Source organism: Natator depressus, chromosome 4, assembly GCF_965152275.1.
Source record: "Natator depressus isolate rNatDep1 chromosome 4, rNatDep2.hap1, whole genome shotgun sequence".
Lineage (NCBI taxonomy): Eukaryota > Metazoa > Chordata > Testudines > Cheloniidae > Natator > Natator depressus.
In genome coordinates this window covers 57,416,694-57,436,758 of record NC_134237.1, presented here as the reverse complement: position 1 = coordinate 57,436,758, position 20,065 = coordinate 57,416,694, and the positions used below count along the sequence as shown (strand labels likewise).

The following is a 20,065-nucleotide window of genomic DNA, read 5'->3' as shown; positions in this document are numbered from 1 at the left end:
ATTATTACTCATCTAATTAGGGGGTACATGGGATTATTTTGCTCAGTTGGAATAAATTGCTGTCTGAAATTTTTTTACTGGTTTTATTAAATTTTACAAAATGTTACAAGCTATGTTTGACTAAGAGGAAGATATTGAAGATTTAGGTACAGCACTGACAGGAAGCTATCCTATATAACAAATGGATATGATTAATTTATGTTTTGTGGTTAGCGCTTTTGCTACCTAGGCAGAGTTAAGGTTGTTTCAGTGCCGATGAAGTGAGCTGTAGCTCATGAAAGCTTTTGCTCAAATAAATTTGTTAGTCTCTGAGGTGCCACAAGTACTCCTTTTCTTTTTGCGGATACAGACTAACACGGCTGCTACTCTGAAGCCGATGATTAAGAATGTTATTTAATGTCTCTGTGTGTGAAATGGATGCTAAAATGGCTTTTAGACTTGTTTATGTAACCTTAGCAGACTGTTTCCATACTATTAATAGAGATGCTTAATGACTCATCTTCCCTTGCATAGCATGTAACAATTGTAAATTTCTTTTGTTTTTAATAAATCTCTGATTTAATGTGATGCCAAACTCCTGCAGCTTTCTGTGAAAAGCTCTTCATGTTGGTTAGTGAAAGTTTGAGTCCACAGCTGCTTTGTGATTCCAGCTTCCAACAGACTCTCTCATTGGCTTTTTCCACATTCTAAAATCAGTGTTGCCTACCTTGCCATTTTACTGCAATCTTGCAGTATTTTACTGTTTTTCTTAAAGCCCCAACTTCTGGAGTCATGTGATTCTGGAAGAGACTCCTTTGACAAAAAATAGTTACTAATCCTCATGATTGCAGATAAAAGCATGACAATGTTAATCCTCCCCTAAAGGCTCAAAATTCAAAAGTCCAATAAAAAAAACACAATGTGCTTTTAAAAATATGATGCTTTTAAAGCTATCTAATATTTTTGGACCTGACTCATGATTTTTTTTTTTTTTTTTTTTTTACTGTTGAGGTTGGCAGTATGGGAGCACAGTCCTCTTTCCTTCTTTGCCTATATCCGGAATCTGATACCCTGTTCTGTTGGACCCTAGCATGTCTACTAGCTGCCACTGATTCCTGCCTATCAGAATTCAGAGCCTACCCACTCCAAGTCCCTCTCCAGATCCCACCATACCCTCCTCTGTGCTTATTCATGATCAGCTCCATTGTGGAACAGGGTTAAGTGCTTAGGAGTAAAATTGTTAAATGCTGACTGGTTAGTAATTTAAAAATTGAATCTTTATAAATTAAACACTGATACGCTAAGAACCTGGTGAAGCCCCAGTTCATAAGTAAGCTTCGTTAAAAACTTTTTTACATTGGCCTTTTTGCACAAAATTACTCTATGCTTCTCTGCATAGAGATCTATACAATGTGAAATTTGTCGTGGTTAAATATTTCCTCTGCTCTGAAGAAAAGGTGGCCAGACAATCATGACGCTTGTAAAATTTAAGACATAACTAAGTTGTGACTAAGAACTATTTGATTTTTGTATTTTTTGGTTACCAAATTATCAGGAAAATTATTTTACTAACCTACTTTAACCACACCAATTTTCTGGCAAAAAGCAGACTTTAGATGGGTGTAGAAAACATGACAATGTGCAGTTTTAAATATGGAGTTACTGTCATGTCTCCAAAATTACACGTTTTCATAACCTTAGCTGCAGTTTGTAGCATCTTGTAATTTACTTTTATTCTTGTATACTTACACCATTTTCATTGTCTGCCAGTGTATCTGTAGTGTCTTGGACATTTTATTTTGATAAGTCATCTTCTCTCTAAGATATGTATTTTAATTTAACCAGCAACCATGTACTACCAAAAAAAAATACTGTTTCAACCACCAACACAACTTCCTTATGTACAATTTGAGAGATAAGTCAATTGGCCAAATAAATTTGAAGCTAATTAATGCAAGCAAACTTTCCGAATTTTCTGTGTAGTTATACTTAATCTTTATTATGTTGTGCAAGAATTGTTCTTTGTGTAGTTGAATATGAAATTGACTCTGTTTAGCAAGTGGAAAATAGCACAGAGGCCACACATGTATCCAAAAGTATAAAAAACATGGTGTGATATTGAATTACATTTTTTAAAAGAAATATTTTGATGATGTAATTAAGGACTGTTGTGTAATGCTTATGCACACAAAGGGCAGAGTTAAGGTTATTTCATGCCACTTTAGAGTTAAAAGTTTTTTGTTAAAAGTGCTAAAAACTTATGGACAAAGTACTGTGTATATAAAATGTGCCTATTTTAAACCATTATAACTGGTCAAATTTACACCAGTTTTCATCAGAGCACTCAAGCCCTCTGCAATGAGGACTGTTTCCTTGCCAAATTTAAACATTGTGGACTCTGTCATTTTAGTGCTAATTCTGTATTCCCCCTGCCCCCCCTTTTTTAAATAAGGAAAAAGTGCATTTTTCCTATTCTTCATATTCAAGAATAGTGGATCTGTAGAGGAATCACTACATGTGTCACCTATAACAATCTTATTTAAGGATACCTAGTTCTTGTATTATAACACTGTTTTCATTTCCATAGTTGTTTCTCAGGTTCTCTATTTGGCTGAAATGTGGTATGCCTGCTCTCAGTAAGGGAACAATTATTTTCTGAACATTTAATCAAAAATAGTTAAGCCATTTTCAACCATGGAAGGAGTAACAGAGAAAACTTCCTCTACAAAAGGAAAAACATTTTTCAATCTCTTTTGTGAACAATGCTAGCACCTTATGGAAAGGCAATGGAAACTTGAAAATTGGCCTATCTTGCAGATGTGCCTTTTGTTGGTCCAGTGGAAATCAAGTTTGATTTGATGAAGTGACTAGGATATAAAAAATGTACTTTAAGTATATGCACTGGCCTATGTTTCATAGTAGGACTAGCAAACTTCCAGTATCTCAATGGCACTGCAAGTACATAAACTCAGTGGAAGCTTCCATTGACTATACAGTGTTTCAAGACTTCATGGGATATGCATAACAAAATAGAGCAGATTTTCAGGTTTTGTATGTTAGGAAAGCGATTCTGGAAAATAGTCTGTGAATCTGGTCTTGTCTCCTTCCATTTATATATTTAAAGAAGACTGTATATGGAATGAATTATGGGTTCCTTTCTCACTGAGTGCACATATTAAGTCATGCAGAGCATTCTGCTTTTGTCTAGTAAATAGCTGAATGTGCTGTAATTTCTCTATGTATGTCTGTTTATGGCTTAGCAGATTGGGGTCCCTGTCCTGAATAGGACCTCTGAGTACTGTTGTAATAGAAATTAACTGTGTGTGTGTTTTGTTTGGAGCAGTCCATAATAGAATTTAAAACAGGTATATATTAGTGTGTGTGTGTGTGTGTGTGTGTGTGTATATATATGTATATATATATATATACATAAACACAGTAGTTGCATGTACAGATGGATCTGGGAATCCAGCGTATTTTCCAGATAGTCTCTTGGTGATCCTAGAATACTTAGGCTGTGTGTATTGGGACAGATAGTGGTAAATTTTAAATGTCATTCACTGAAATTGAAAATGGTTCTACCAAGTATCTTATCCCTCTGAGATTCTCTCTGTGTCTATTGGATAATTGGAGATGCTACAATATTTATAAATATTCAATGATTTCATTGTAAGGTGCTACTTGTATCTCATAAGGTGACAAGATTTCTCTAGCAAGCTTCAATGTTCTTAAATGGTTCCTAACTGCTAAACAGTAATCTAGCTTTCAGAGTAGCAGCCGTGTTAGTCTGTATCCGCAAAAAGAAAAGGAGGACTTGAGGCACTTTAGAGACTAACAAAGTTATTTGAGCATAAGCTTTCGTGAGCTACAGCTCACTTCATCGGATACATTCAGTGAAAAATACAGTGGGGAGATTTATATACACAGAGAACATGAAACAATGGGTGTTACCAGACACACTGTAAGGAGAGTGATCAGGTAAGGTCCGCTATTACCAGCAGGAGAGCGGGGGGGGGGGACGGACACCTTTTGTAGTGATAATCAAGATGGGCCATTTCCAGCAGTAAGAATGTCTGAGGAACAGCGGGGGTGGGGGGGGAGATAAACATGGGGAAATAGTTTTACTTTGTGTAATGACACATCCACTCCCAGTCTTTATTCAAGCCTAAGTTAATTGTGTCCAGTTTTCAAATTAATTCCAATTCAGCAGTCTCTCGCTGGAGTCTGTTTTTGAAGTTTTTTTTGTTGAAGAATTGCCACTTTTAGGTCAGAAATCGAGTGACCAAAGAGATTGAAGTGTTCTCCAACTGTTTTTTGAATGTTATAATTCTTGACGTCTGATTTGTGTCCATTTATTCTTTTACGTAGAGACTGTCCGGTTTGGCCCAATGTACATGGCAGAGGGGCATTGCTGGCACATGATGGCATATATCACATTGGTAGATGTGCAGGTGAACGAGCCTCTGATAGTGTGGCTGATGTGATTAGACCCTATGGTGGTGTCCCCCGAATAGATATGTGGACACAGTTGGCAATGGGCTTTGTTGCAAGGATAGGTTCCTGGGTTAGTGGTTTTGTTGTGTGGTGTATGGTTGCTAGTGAGTATTTCCTTCAGGTTGGGGGGCTGTCTGTAAGCAATTGACTTGTAAATCTTTTTTTTTTTTCTCCTTTTACTTTGATTAAAATTTGCTGGGTTAATCCTTAGGTAGGGAGTGTAAAAAAAAAAAAAAAAAAAAGTGATTTAGACATTTTTTTCTTCTTCTTTTAGACCACAGATAAATTTTCTTCTGGCTAAAAATCTGCAAATCGTAACTCCTAAGTGTGATTTACAGAACCTTGATAGATTCTAGAGGCAAAATTCCAGAATGATTTTACTTAATCTCCATGCCAAATATTAAAAGAATCTTTATCTTGTAGACTTGCATGCTATGAGAATTAACATAATAGATCATACCGCTTCTCAAGGATCAATTAATCTATTTTATCAAAAAATCCACTTGTACAAAAGTGGCTAAATACATATTTCCTTTAATCTGTTGTCTGTTGATTAATTTTAAAAAATTACAAGTTTCTATGTATTTACATGGACTTAATATTCTTACTAGAGAAAACCCTAATGAAAATACGTCTTTTATAACTGAGTAGGTAAAAAAAGAGATCTTTAGTATTGAAAGGTTGTGACATAAAGTAACAAGTAAGGGTATTCAAAATTAAGGTTGACATACTAATACCATTTTTTTTTCACAACCTCATGAGTGAAGTATAGTCTTAACATCAACTTTGGTTTCCTTTAGGTCAAAATAAATAATGTAATTGATTTTTTACTACATCATTTTCTAATTCACAAACACCCATATCCCATATTTGCCTGATAAGGGTTCTCCTGTCAGTTTATCACAATATTAAAGGGAAACTGTCAAGTTAAAATCCAGTCAGTTTCAGCAAATGCGCTGAAAGTTGCTTTAGGTACTTAAAACTGCTTCATGCCTTCTGGAAAAATCTGTAGTTTTACAATTATATTCTCCTAATTTTTGAAAATATTTACTCTGCCCATTGTCTGTGTGAGATTTACACAAACAGAAAAAGAAACTGACTATATGCAGAATGATGTTGTGCCCACGTATAGTGAACATACTGAAAAATATAATTTTTTTATCCAGTCTCTGTTGTAATAATCTTAAATTGTAACAAAAATTAAGTTTAAAAAAAAATTCAAACAAGAGTGACTTCTGAATTGTAAGTGCTCCTTTAACTTTGATCTTTAAAGCTTCCCTATTCATTTCCCTCTTAAAACACTGGGGGCAAAGAGTGGAAAAGAGGTACCTAACTGTATCCAGAATGTACAACCAAATCCTTTGATTAAACAAAACGTTAATTTATAGAACCATATTCAGCCTGGGTACAAGCAAAAGCTATTCCACTGAAATCTGTGATCACATGTATCATCGCGGAAATCAGGATGACATTTGCAATTCGATGTGTAGCTGTTTTTCCATTTACTGCAGTGGAGTTCTGCCTGCCTGTACCCAGCCTGAATTTGTCCCATACACTCATACATTTCTAACAGAAATCAGTACACTGAAAAAGCTCTCCATATGTCGTACTTAAGAAATGCATTTAATTAACAGCCTGTTATAAGCGCAGGTCAGTTCTGATCTTTGATTAATAACAATTGCATCAAAATTGCACTTACTGTATATTTTAGCATTTTGATTTGGTTTTTGGGTCCTCCTCTCTATCTTATAAGCTAGAAGTCCTTGGCAAGGACAAATATACAAAATAAATATAAACTACACTGCAAGTATGAGTTCCTCAGAGACAGTGTGTGTGTTGGGGGGAATGATTTAATGCAATAATGTTTTTAGATGTATACAGGCATCCCGTTTTTGTCTCAATTTGTTAAATTACCTGATGTCTCCATGTGTAATTTAAACAAGATTTTGTTCTCTAGTCTTTCTTTCTTTTGAGCTATCTTCTCAAGGAGAAGGATGATAAATGGAAACATAAACATAGCATGAGAATGTGAACTGGTTCCCAAACATTTCAGTAGTTTTATAAACAACTGGTCATTGTTACCTTTAGCTGGATTACAGTTTCCTTCAGAGCAACAGTGCTCTTCAGCTGCTTTACAAAGTTGATTCTAAATGTTTTAACATATTTGCTTAAAGGCTTTAATGTTTAAATAATGGTTATATAATTATACATTGTTTAAACAATTAGCTTTTCAGTTCAGCAATAAGCCCACATGTTATACACATACTACCAAAAATGATAACGAAACTGCATTTGGAAGATGTAAACTGACCTCACAGTGAAAAATCATAGTTTAAGGACCTTTTGTTTTTCTTTTTATGAACTATTCTCATTTTAATTTTAATTATGTGTGGTGAATCCCACTTAGATGATCTGTGAGGATATAAATGATCAACTTCAAGTTTTTCTGATTCCATACTCAGTCTTCAACATTCTTTGTGCATTGTATGCCCCCTTCTCATCCATAAGAAATGCCAGTTTGAATCTCTCTGGTCCACATCAGCACAAAGGGTTGTCTGAGTCTTGAACCAGGGTCCTTTGGAGAAACAGGATTAACATCATAGTGCATTATTGGTCCGCTAAGCCGTCCTGATAGCTGTAGATCTGTATTTTTAAACAACTAAAGTATCAAAAATTAACTAATTAAATATTGCTTAGTACTGTTTGGGTTTTACTTTGAAAATGTTCTATTACTATTTTATGTTTCATTTCTATTTAAGTAATAGGAGTGTTCTGATCACTTTTGTTTTAACATCTTATCTAAAATGATCTTTGAAGGTGTATACCATGATTAAAAGACAATTATTTATATGGACTATTTTAAATACTGTACTAGAAAAGGTGAGAGGAAAAATATTTGAGATGTAAAAATTGCATCAAATTTTTATCGATTTTTATAGGGGCATTTTAAAAAAGTGGTTTAGACATTATATTGCATTTTCATATTTGATACTGTAGCTTTTTTAACAGCTTTCAAATTTATACAGTTTTTGTTTAGTTGTCAAAACATTTAATTATATCATGGCTTGAAGGCTTAAAGCTGTCAAATAAATCAGAATCTCAGCATAAACATTTGGTGAATTGCTTTTGCTACCATACTGTAGTTGTTTCTGGGCAGTTAGTGAAACTTTTTTTTTTAAAGCATTTACTCAGCAGGTACAGGACAACACCGGTACAATGAATTGCTGATTGCTTGTAAAACAGCAGGTAGTAATGCCCCCACTCTTTGTAATTCTTCTTTGTAAAATAAAGTGGCAAGATACTGTGGTAGATTAAGTAACTGTGTATGCTGCCTAAGAGCTGTTGAAGATTGCTTATCCCATTTCAGAAATATGTAGAATTTTTGCTTTTTTTTCACCGTGCCAGAAAAAAAAAAGTTTCTACCACTAGAGGGAATAAACCTTATTCACATGCTGGGGTGGGGGGAAACAGGGGAGAAATATTGGCAGGACTGCCCTGAAAATAGTCCAAGAAAACAAGAGGGCTGAATTTCTTTAAAGCCTTAATATTTTTATGTAAAGAGAATGATAGATACTTTAATTAAATAATTTTAAATTGCTGTTTTCTTAAAAGAGAATAATATTATATTTTTCTGGTTGATAATACAAACTGCAAACTCACCAAAGGGGTTTTAGGGTGAAGTAAATTAGTTCTACTTTGAAGCTTTTATTTTCTTCTCCTTTCTAAATGAATGGGGAGGCCCTTGAATGAAAGCTGCTTTTCATTAGTGCCACCAAATACCTATTTGAAAGGAAGAGCTCTTCTAACACACACAAACACAAGAGCAAAGGAAAGCTTCCTTTTTTAACCAGAAGACCATCAGCTAAACAGCTCCTAGCGTCTCTTTCCAGTCAGGTGGTTTCAAATCAGAGTTAATTACTCCAGTCATTTATTCTAATCACCTTCCTCTTATGGCTAGCCGCATTCTGTCATGGGGTGGCATCGTTTGAAGCCAGTTAGGTTTGAAAGCCACTGCAGGGTACTTGAGGCTCATTAGTGAGGCCTATCCATGCCTGGCTCTGGATATGGTCCCTGATTAACTCTGAGTTCTCCCTCCTCCCCCAACACACACTTTAGTTTTAATTAACTCTTGCCTTGCTGCCCCGCTTGCCTTTTACTCACATAGGAAAAAAGGCATGAAGATATGCCTTTAGGAGTCTACTTTTAATTACAAAGAAATGGTAACCTTGTATTTTTGTGCCAGTTATCTACATTGTTGTTTTTATGTTTTACAAACTGGTTCCTACATGTGAAAAGTTAATGTTATAGTCTGTACAGGAGAGAGTCAGTGACTAGAGCAGAAATTGTCTGCAGTCTTCTTCATAACATCAGCCTGTTGTGGGTAGTGTAACAGTTTTCCTTGTTCAGCTAAGCTACTGAGAAGCATACATGGCTAGGCCTCAGTACCAAGTCAGACTGTTCCTCCAAAACATGACAGGGGAGTTGTGATTTAGTCTCCTGGGGCTGGCAGGTCCTGCCCTTACTTAAACCTATATAGCTTAAATTTTGAATCTAAAGGTCAATATAATATTTGTATACACCCACACAGTCGTTCACTTTCCATATTTGAAGAGGCTCTTTTACTCAAATATGCAAAAAGATTTAATTCAGCTTTTAAACCTGGTTTAACAATGCAGCCCTGCTCCAAGATGAAGGGTGGCTAACCATATTAATGTATCAATTTATACCAGGTTAGAATAAGTAGTTTTTCATTTTGAAAAAAAAATTGTCTTAATTTCCCTACTCATTTGAGGATTCTAGTTAAATAATTACATTTGAACTCGCGCCTCCCCCCCGACTCCACCTCTGCCCTGCTCCCATTCCAACCCCTTCCCCCAACTCTGCTCCCTCCATGCCCCTATTGGATCCCTCCCCAAATCTCCGCCCCAGCCCTGCCTCCTCCCCTGAGCATGCCGCATTCCCCCTGCTCCCCCTCCCTCCAGCACTTGCCACCCCAAAATAGCTGTGCTGGGAGCCAGCCAGTGGGAGAAGCAGGAGGCAGAAGCAGAGGTGAGCGGGGAGGGGAGCTGCCGGTGGGTGCAGAGCACCCACCAATTTTTCCCCATGGGTGCTCCAGCCCCGATGTTAGCTACTGCCTCTCAGGGAGGTGGGTTACCTACACTGAGGCATGTCTACACTTACCTCTGGAGTGATTGATCCAGCGGGGGTCAATTTATCGTGTCTCGTGAAGATGCAATAAATCGACCACCGAGCACTCTTCCGTTGACTCCAGTACTCCACCGGAGCGAGAGGCACAGGCGGAGTCAACAGGGGAGTGTCAGCAGTCGACCTATCACAATGAAGACACCGCGGTAAATAGCTCTAAGTATGTTGACGTAGCCAAAGTTGAGTAACTTAGATTGATTTTCCCCCCTCCCCCAGTGTAGACCAGATCTAAGAGGAGAACCACTCCCATCAGCGTAGGTAGGTCTACACTGAAGCAATACAGCCGTGGTTAAGTGTAGACATGCTCTAATTCTGGCGCTCTTCAAGTAAGCCTGTACCAAGTGCACTGAGAAAACAGTCTGCTGAATCTCAGAGGGGAGGGAGCTCCTTGCCTTTCTCCAGTACTTCGTGCATCAGAAATAGAAATAGCAAATGATATGCTTAAAGGGATTTCCATCCAGCCTTCATTGGCCAGGGATGGCATGTAGTCACTTCCTCTTGAGGTCAGAACAGAAGTCCTCTGACAACAAAATGGAAACTGTTTTAAATTAGAGATATCCAAGTGTTGCACAGAAACCCTTCAATTTTTTGTTCCATATTTTAAACCAGTTTTAGTTTTAGTCAAGCCAAGCAAGGTCCTGTGCTCAATGACATTTCTTTGTGGGTATGTCTATGCTGCAGCTGGCAACGTGCCTCCTAGCCCAGCTAGCCAGACGTCTACTAGCACTGCTCAAGCTAATGTACAAAAAATAGCAGCATGGACGTGACAGCACAGATGGCGGCATTAGATGGCAGCCTAAGTACAAGCCCACCTAAGGCAGGCTGCCTGCCTGTCCTGGCACCATGCTGTGTGTGCCCTGGAAACAGCTAGCAGGTCCGGGTCCTAGGTGTGGGGGCCAGGAGGCTCCCCATGCTGCTCTTGCCCACAGGCATCGCCTCCCCCTCCCACCTTCCTTTGGCCAGGAACCGGCCAATGGGAGTGCGGAGCCGGTGTTCAGGGTGGGGGCATCGCGCGGAGCCATGTGTGTGGCCCTTCCTCCCCCCCCCCCGCCCCCCCGGCAGCCTGCAGGACATGCTGGCTGCTTCCAGGGCACAGTGCGGAGCCAGGACAGCTAGGGACTAGTCTGCCTTAGCATCGCAGCACTGCCGGCCAGACTTTTAACGGCAGAATCCCTTTTTGACCAGGTGATCCGGTCGAAAAACGGACACCTGGTCACCCCATTATTCTGTTCCAGTGAGGAATTCATTACTGTCACAACTCTTCCAGCTTCAGCTTCCACAGCTATGTTCTCAGTTTCTAGGGGCAGTCAAGTTCAGATTCTTCTTCGAGTGCTGTCTCTGTGGGTGCTCCAATTCAGGTGACGGTGTGTCCCGGCGCTGTTGATCGGAGAACTTCTGTAGCAGTGCCTGGTTGGGATGCATGCGCTCATCTGCTGTCTCGCGGCCTCGTTAGCATCTGCCTGAGTGCGCGCGTCCCGCACCCCCTCAGTTTCTCTCAACTGGCCTCAGCTGAAGACGGGACTCGGGGCAGTGCTGAACCTCTTCCCTGGTTACTGAAGGAAATAAGTACAAAGACATAGAAATAGTTAGTAAGAAACATCCCAGTTATTTCCCTTCCTTTAGAATAGGGACTTGGTGCTGCAGGTCTTTTATTGCAGTGTAGACATACCCTATGAGTCCAACTACCTGCCTCCAACTAAACCAAAAAGAAATTGAATATCGTTGTCTGTATGTTTTCTTACAGCAGCTATCTTAAGTGTATGGCCTTGATCCTGGAAACATACAGATGTTTTACTTCACTCATGTGAGAAGTCCCATTGAAGCCAATGAAACTGTCCACATGAGTAAAGTTAAGTATATGTGTAAATGTTTGCAGGATCAGTGTGTAAGTTTGATCATTTTCCGTGTAAAATTGTAACATATGGGTGCATATATGATTGTGTACAGTGCTGATGCTTAAAAACATGCTACTTGTGCCTTAGAAAATTACTTCAATATTTTCAGGATTACCTACTCCTCCCTATATTACTTAGTGTGCTGCCAAAATAGAAGCTAGTATAGTAGGAAATAATTAAATAAGGCAATTGGCAAATTTTTGAAGGTGACCACTGTACTTAGTAGTGCAGTCACTATGAATACAGATTGAAGACAGTTTTGCAAGTTTGCTTAATTCTTTTGATCTTGGCATGTAACGATACAAGCTTCAGTTAATATTAAAACTATGAATTTCAAAGGAAATGCAGCCTTAAATGTATAAAATATGTGACAGCTGGTTGACTAGACCATTTAAAACTATAAAATAACAATTGCAGAGAGAGTGCTTGCCTTGCCAAAAAATGCACAAGTGCTCGAGAATTTTATCAAAACGTGGTACTAATTAACATTTGGGTAATAGATTATATAAATTTAGAAAGGATCTTTGAGGTACTAAATTCCAAAGTGTCTTTTCAATTGCAATGTTGTTTGCACCAAATTCTCTTTGCCGTGAAATCACATTTTATTACGTTATGCTATTCCAAAGAACTCTGTGAACCTAGCTTAATGCTTTATGGGTGATTAAAAAAAAAATTCTGTTATAAAGATCTTTTAGTGTGATTATGTTCCACAGTCCACAGCATTATATTATTCTTTCTAGAAAAGCTACCTTTCTGTTTATCTCCTGAGTTAAGACTTGCATTTTTTTAGAAAGCCATACATACCCATGTATGTATTCCCTCAGCTGCCCATTTCTTATATAGTTCTTTGTCTTGTTTCCTTGTCTTTTGGTAATAACTACCTCTTTTACAGTGCTTTTCATCAACAGATTTCCAAGTGCTTTACAAAAGAGGTTTGTATCTGTATCTCTTTTTCGCACGGGGGAAAATGAGACAGAGAGAGGCAAATTGGTAGTGTTTAGAGATGTGAAGTAAAATACAAACTTTAGCTAGATAGATAGAAATATGAATAAATTGTCAATGCATTTCTAAACATGATTATAAAAAACAAGAATGAAAACTAAGTGATCTAATCTGTGTAGTCTGAAAAGTACAATAATCACTCATCGTTCCTGCAGTGTTTCGTGTCTATAATAAATTACAAAGTACAATAAATTAATAAAAGTCCAAGAATTTACTGGTATGGAAATTAAATTACTTAAGAGCAAGTTAGAGACCACCAATTGTATGCAAAATTTTAATGTCAGTTTCATATTTGTGAAATTTGTATCACTCCTTACAGAATGTGGAGTTTTGTCATTAATAGCAGGTCTGCTGTCTTCTTCCTTCCTGCAGTACCTCCAGGGCAAGCTTTAGTTTGATACATGCCTAATAACAGATTAGATTTTTTTAGATTTCTATTTTCTCTTGTGCTCAGAAGAGTATATATGGGAAAAGTTACATTTAAAATTGAAATACAGTTGCTTACTTATAGGTCAGCATTTAAAGAGTTAATATCTTATTAGGAGGACAGGAAATCTGGCAACTATTGCAAAAACTAGACCTAATGGTGCACACAAACAATTTGTCAGTCTTCGTAAATGTGAGTAGCTTTCCGCAAAGTGGCTGCTCTCACTTTGTTTGACCAGGCTAAACTTTTCCTTTTTGGACTTTAAATCTTAGAAGTGAAATGTGATCCACATATTCAATCAAAATCATTTAATTCAAAGCATATTTTGATTGGAACAAAGTTGACATGGAAAGAAATTCTAGAATAATAAAAAGAAAAAGTTGAAAGGATTTTCTATCATATATTTAGCAGGAAAATTTGAAACAGTTCTAATTAGGCTGAAAAAACCAGCCTTCTTCGTTGTAAATTACAAAGGTCATATATCAATGTTAAGGAAACATTACCACTAGCGTTTGAAATCCAGCAAATGCAAACATAACAAACCAGTTGGTTTTTTATTTGTGGGTGTGTGTGTGTGTGTGTGTGTGTGTAATCTAAAATATGCTTAACATATTTAAATTAGTTGTCTGGCACTTGAGTAGTGTGGCTGTTACCTTTGCAATACTCTGTATGGGTACATTTTTATAAATTATAAATCAAAATATCTTCTTATTTGTGTTTCCAGTCTCTAGAACACCTAATTAGAGCTTTCCTATTCATATGTAGACTTTTTCTTTGATTGGGAGTTGGAGATTTATAATGAATTTCGTAATGACTCAGTTTTATTTTGACTCATTGTAATGGCATCCCTTGTTTCAAAGTTGTAGCAAAATACATTAACCCTTTGGAGACTATGAACATTTATTTGCTTTTGTACATCTGGCAAACACCAATGTTCTAAGAGGTTTGAAATGATTTAATTTTTTTACATGCCAAATTAATGTATTCCTAGAAAAATGTACAGAACTAAAACATATACACTCAAGTTCAAGTGCATGTTCAAAAATAGTTTTACTGTCCATCAGATGTCATCTTTTATTTTGGTTATATTAAAAGCTATTTAATACTCATTGGGAGAGTAAGGTGAGCAGGAATGTGGCCTTATATTTCTGAATAGTTTCACTGTAAATAAGTTTGTCTAAACAGTGCATATACTGGTGAAATGACGTGTACTTAATGTATTTGTCTAAATGAAAAATCAGAATAATCCTAATCGCCAATATTTGTTTTTAAAACATATACTATTTCACACTGTTACCTAGTCTAAAATAGAAAAAAATATATTTTATAGGGGGAAAACCCTTGAGGCGGTTACTTCAAAAGTCTTAAAAGACTTAAAAGTTACTTCAGAGTCTTAAAATATAATGGTATTTAGTAAATGTGGTATAGTGAGTAACTTAACTATATAAAGAAAATTGTTTCTAACCACGTTAATTTAGCATTTTTGTTGTGTTTTGACCACATTTTGCCTTATGCTTTTTATATAGCACCTTTAATATATATAAAATACAGTCCTCAATACCTTTTTCTGTTAATTCCTTTTATTAAATAGGCAATAAAAAGCCACATAGTAAATCACAAATTTCAGAATTATATTTGAAGAGATAGGTTAAATTGCATTTTATTTAATAACATTGCATTTTGCATTTGAAATATATTTTTGAATTTGAAATTTGCCTTGTAATATCAAAGCTTCACTTGGTTAATGTTTCTGATGCATTTCTGCCTTGGGAATGGACAAATGAAAGTTACTAATAGGTGTTTGTGTTTGACATCTGTATACTGTACTTTTTAGCATATCTCAAGTGTTTTAGTCTCTGCCTAATAGATCTCATTAAAAAAACAGCTATCAGCCCCAAGACAGTTTGTCAAAGCTAATATGAGTCCCACTGGACTGAACTGACAATTTGTGTGTAGTCTCACATGACAGTCTTTTCATGGTCTTATTTGATCCTTAACAATTAGACATTAATCACTGATTTATTTTATAATAACTCAATACTGTTGAACATTACTGTATTGTGTTGGACATTGTAGCGGCTTTTCTTTTCTTTTCTCTTCTTTTCTTTTCTTTTCTTTTGTACAAATTTTACTCAGAGCATGCATTGGGTGTAAATGATGTGTCCATACTGCTATGGGAGTACTAACAATTGATTGGCTAGTTTTAAGAGCAGCATGGGAAGAATGTTAGTATCCCATAGCGGCATACCGTATTTAACTCTGGCCTTAATGAGGACTGTCTGTCCTAGTGGTCTGAATAATCCTAAATGTTTAGCATTCCATGGCCTCAATTTTATTTTTTGAATGGGTAAATATTGAGAGAATAATTTAATGAACACACACCCACACCTTTTAAAAGGAGAGAATTTGTTGTGAATATAGTAGATTTATTTTAGCATTATGAATGTTGTACTTTACATTTTTCAATTTTTTTAAGTGGTTTCAATTTTAGTTGTAGTCAAATTGGATTTTTAGTATTATACTGTGCTGTCTTCCTTGAAAATTTATTTTGTTTTTAATCATTTTGAAACTCAATCATATCCTACTCTTCTAAATTTAATTCATAACCACCCAAAGACCATAACTTGTAACCTAGAATGACAGAAAACCTTATTTATCTTTTTGAAATTGTATGTTACATTTGGCCTTTCCTGCAGTGTCCTGAGTACTGACGTTCATCTTACTCTCTTTTCTTATAGCTCTCATATTTGTGTCCTGACAAGTGGACAAAGATGCTAAAAATGCCCTAATGTAGTGTAAATGATACAAGAAATAATCTCCATCATCTTTCCATTGTTAATTTCCTGTTCTTATCATTCTAAATCTATGTAACTTAAAAGAACATTTTTATCTTAACATTACAAAAGGGTAGCAAATTCAGGATGTCCACCAGCAGTTCCATGAATAAGTGGTGAGACTGTAATTTTTAAGAGATTGTTAGATTTATATGACAGGTTTCAGAGTAACAGCCGTGTTAGTCTGTATTCGCAAAAAGAAAAGGAGTACTTGTGGCACCTTAGAGACTAACCAATTTATTTGAGCATAAGCTTTCGTGAGCTACAGCTCACTTCATCGGATGAAGTAAGCTTATATAAATTGGTTAGTCTCTAAGGTGGCACAAGTACTCCTTTTCTTTTTAGATTTATATGTTTGGTTACTTGAAGAGATTGCAGAACAATATTACAGTAGTTATCCATGCCCATGTGTTTTATGGGTGTAATATGGCCATTATAGTATGTTTCACTTTGCATTCCTGTTAGGAATTTTTGCTCATCAGAAATAGTGAAACACAGTTTGCATAGTGAACATATAAAATCATATGCCCTTAAAACAAAAATTATGTAAGATGAAATAGATAAAAAGAGAAACTAAATATGTTCTAATGTTAAAAGGTTTTGGCAAGATAGCAAGAAAATTAATTCACATCATTGTCATTTGCTGAGCCTTGTAGAATTTTATAGCCTCATGTTGTAGCTCTATGGTCACTCATGAGACTCCTGACTATTTTTATCTTATTAAACAATTTTGAAGTCATTAATTTTTAATTTGCTTGGTTGCTGTTTTTTATAGTTTTAATTGTGGAGAGTGTGTGTGAGAACTAAAACTACTTTTACATAAATAAGTCTTGTCAAAGCATATATATTGTAAGGTTTTTTCCATGTGGTCATTTTGGGGGCGAGGGGGATAGGACATGACATACTATCTGATTCTCCATTTTAGAGGATATTTTCAGCACATCAATAGCTGAGAATTCAAATTAGAAAAAAGAGAGCTGGAAGATATGTACAGTCTTTTCTTGATTGAAAGTTCTAATTAAGTGAATCGAGGAAAATTAACTGAAATTAGCTGCCAGAAAGTCGCATTTAAATGAGTGATGAGCTGGTCTGGCAGTAAACATTTAAATGATATAAATTGCCATTTAAGTGTATGGTTTAATGTTTGTCATGCATTAATGTGACATGAGACTGCAGTGACAATCAAGCAGCTTGCTCTAATTTGAACATATTTAGGGCTTTTGTGTGGAGTACACCACACAAATTAAGACAATGGCTGTTTTTATGTGTCAATTTAAATGTTGTTTTCAGACATCGGTTAATGAAACAAACCCATCATTTTGTGTACAACTGCCAGAGCAGTTTCGTAGGTTTTCAGATTAATTTTAACTTCTGCTGTTCAAAATTGGGAATTTCCTTTAAAAGAAAAATGCTCTTAGTTTCTGTAGGTCACATAGAATAATATTGTACTTTTCTGTATTGTTTTATCTGTACTTATTAAAAATAAAACTGAATTGAATTCTACACGAGATTGATAAAGCAAATCCTGCCAGTAATTTAAAGTAGTTGTATTAAATATTTAGAAATACAGTAGATTCATGCTAGGTAATACCTTTGAATATGTATTGAACCTAATTCGCTTGGTCAGGGATTCATTTTTGTTAATTTAATTGTGTACTTTCTGTATATTGGCTTGTGAATTAGCCAAGTATTTTCTGAACAGTGTTTTAATCTTCCAGCATACTGCAGAAAATGGTTCTGTATGTGTATATCCAAAGTGAATGTGTTCAGTGGGCAATGATAAAATCTTGATGTTTGCTGCACTGGAATGTTTTTCTGTATCATGATATTTCAGTATTCCCTAAATTTAGAATAGGGAATATGATGATAAACTTAACTACTAGGAGCAGTAAAGGTCCACATTTTAATGGCACACTGTCTTTTTATAGAAACCAAAAAAGTTCATTATTTTTAAGTATTGAACTGTACTACTACTAAACTTAACTGGATTAGAAGCTGGAAGTCCTCGTAGCTGTGAAGAGAGGGTGGAGGGTGGGGTTCATAGTTTTCTTATACCCAAATCTGCTAAACTTCCAGGGAGACCCACCCACCCAGTTTATGATCTTATATAGTCCTAGAGCAGAAACAGCAGCCATCTAGCTGCTGCTTGCTATTGGTATCATATTTGATCTCCCTTAGAGAAATGCCTGCACCCAACCCTTATAGGCTAGCCTCCATCCCTCAAGAGAAAGTTTCTCTCTGTAGGAGACACAGACCTATCTGCCTACATCCCACTTGCTGCGAGTTGAGAGCTGCTACATATCCCTTTGTATCCACATGATGCTACAGTGATAATTAAGCAGCCTGCTCTTTTGAACATATTTAGGGCCTTTGTGTGGCCTGCACCAGATAACCATCAGATGGTCTGGATGGTGGAGTCCTTTGGGCACAGAATTATGTGTCCACCAACTGAAAGTCAGTGATGGCGTGAACAAATTTTGTCACTTAGAGCAGTGCTTCTCAAGCTGTCTGATGTGGGGGACCAGCAAGTTTTTTTTTCCAATGTGCGCGCAGACCGGCACCGGTCCGCGGACCACCACTTTGAATAGCACTGACCTAGAGACCAAAATGAACAGCTCAATGTATACCAGTGGTATGGGACAGGCAATGATAAACTCTCTCTCTGTCTAGGTGAAATGCAGAAATGTATTGAAACTTTCCCTATAACTATGCAGAATACTTGGCGCAACAAACCAGCTTGGTCACCAAATCTTTCTTGCCAAATTGCCATGGGAATATTCTGGCATCAGATTGGCTCTCTCTCTCAGCCACTGGCTAGCTTCTGAAACCACTCCATCTGAAACAGAGAGAGAATTGTTGTGAGCCCTTTGCCCATTTGAGGAAAAAACTGAATGCTCCAAAGATTCCACATGACAAAAAGTAATATTTTGATATTACTTTGAGTAATATTGGCCTTTGAATGAGAAGCCAAATATCTTGAAGGCATGTTGGTACACTGGCAGCAACTGCAGTAGGTTTTTCCACTTTTGTCCTGCCTCCATGTTAAGGAGATCTGGCTTGCCTGTGTGTTTGAAAGATGAGTAGTGCATGAAGAAATCTTACAAATTAATTGACTTCTAACTGAGAAATGCTAGTGGTGGGGTGAATAATTATATATTCACCAGGGAATTTATTGGGTATGAGACTAAGGGAGAACAGATGGAGATTACCCAGAGGCAGAAATGGGAAGGAGATGCTAATATGACCAGTCTTGCACTTCTGTTGGAGCTTTTTGTGATAAACTTGAGGCATGGAGACCATGGAGTACAGGTTCCCAGCCATAAATATGCAACACACTGGTTAAGTCTGTTACAAATGAATCTTCTGATCAGCATAAGAAATTGTGAAATGGTCCCAAAATCCATTCAGTAAACAAAGAAGTCTGATGATATTCTGCTAGTACCACTATGTGAATGGACCTTCCTTAGCTTCTTAGAAGTTGCTGCTTACCTACTCTCCATGCACTCATGGGAAAATCTCTTGGCACATGTCCTGAGGTGAAATCACCAGCAGATTTACCTCCCCTTACTTCAAAACTGGGACCTGCAAGCCAATCACATGCAGTTACCTGCGTATCTGAACAATCACAGGCAATCAAGTGTCTAGATGCTGTCCCAATGGCAGGTTTCTTTAAGCTGTATTTTAATCAGATATGTTTATTTCATTTGCATATGTAATAGGTAATATGCATTTTTTCTTAATCTTTTAACATTTTTCTTACTATTTTGGCAAAGTATCTTCTGCATGTAACAACTTGAGAAGAGGAAATTCATTTGAACATTTTTTTTAATTTCTAGTTTGTAGAGTTATCTGAATTGCTGTCCTTGGTTTTCTAACTTAACTTGATAACTGATGCCTTAGGGAACATATGGTTCTAGAGTAGTATGTTAAATATGAACTGGGTTATATGGAAGAATATGTTATTAATTTGTTTATTATTTGTCTTACTGTAGCTCCTGGAGGCCCCAGTCAAAATTTGGTACCTGTTGTACCTGGTACCATACAAACACATAGTAAAAGACAGCCCCGGTTCAGTAAGGGTATTGTACACTGCAGTTAAACACCTGTGGCTGGCTTGTGCCAGCTGACTTGAGCTCACAGGGCTCTGGCTACAGGGCTGTAAAACTGTGATGGAGACGTTTGGGCTTGGGCTGAAGCTCCAGGCTCTGCAACCCTGCAAGATGTGATGT

At 36.8% G+C, this 20,065-nt stretch overlaps 1 protein-coding gene across 1 annotated transcript in view; it reads left to right on the top strand.

Moving 5' to 3' along the window:
* LRBA (LPS responsive beige-like anchor protein) overlaps positions 1 to 20,065 on the top strand; it is a 558,416-nt gene that overhangs the window by 461,386 nt on the left and 76,965 nt on the right. The gene's annotated exons all lie outside the window — the stretch shown is intronic.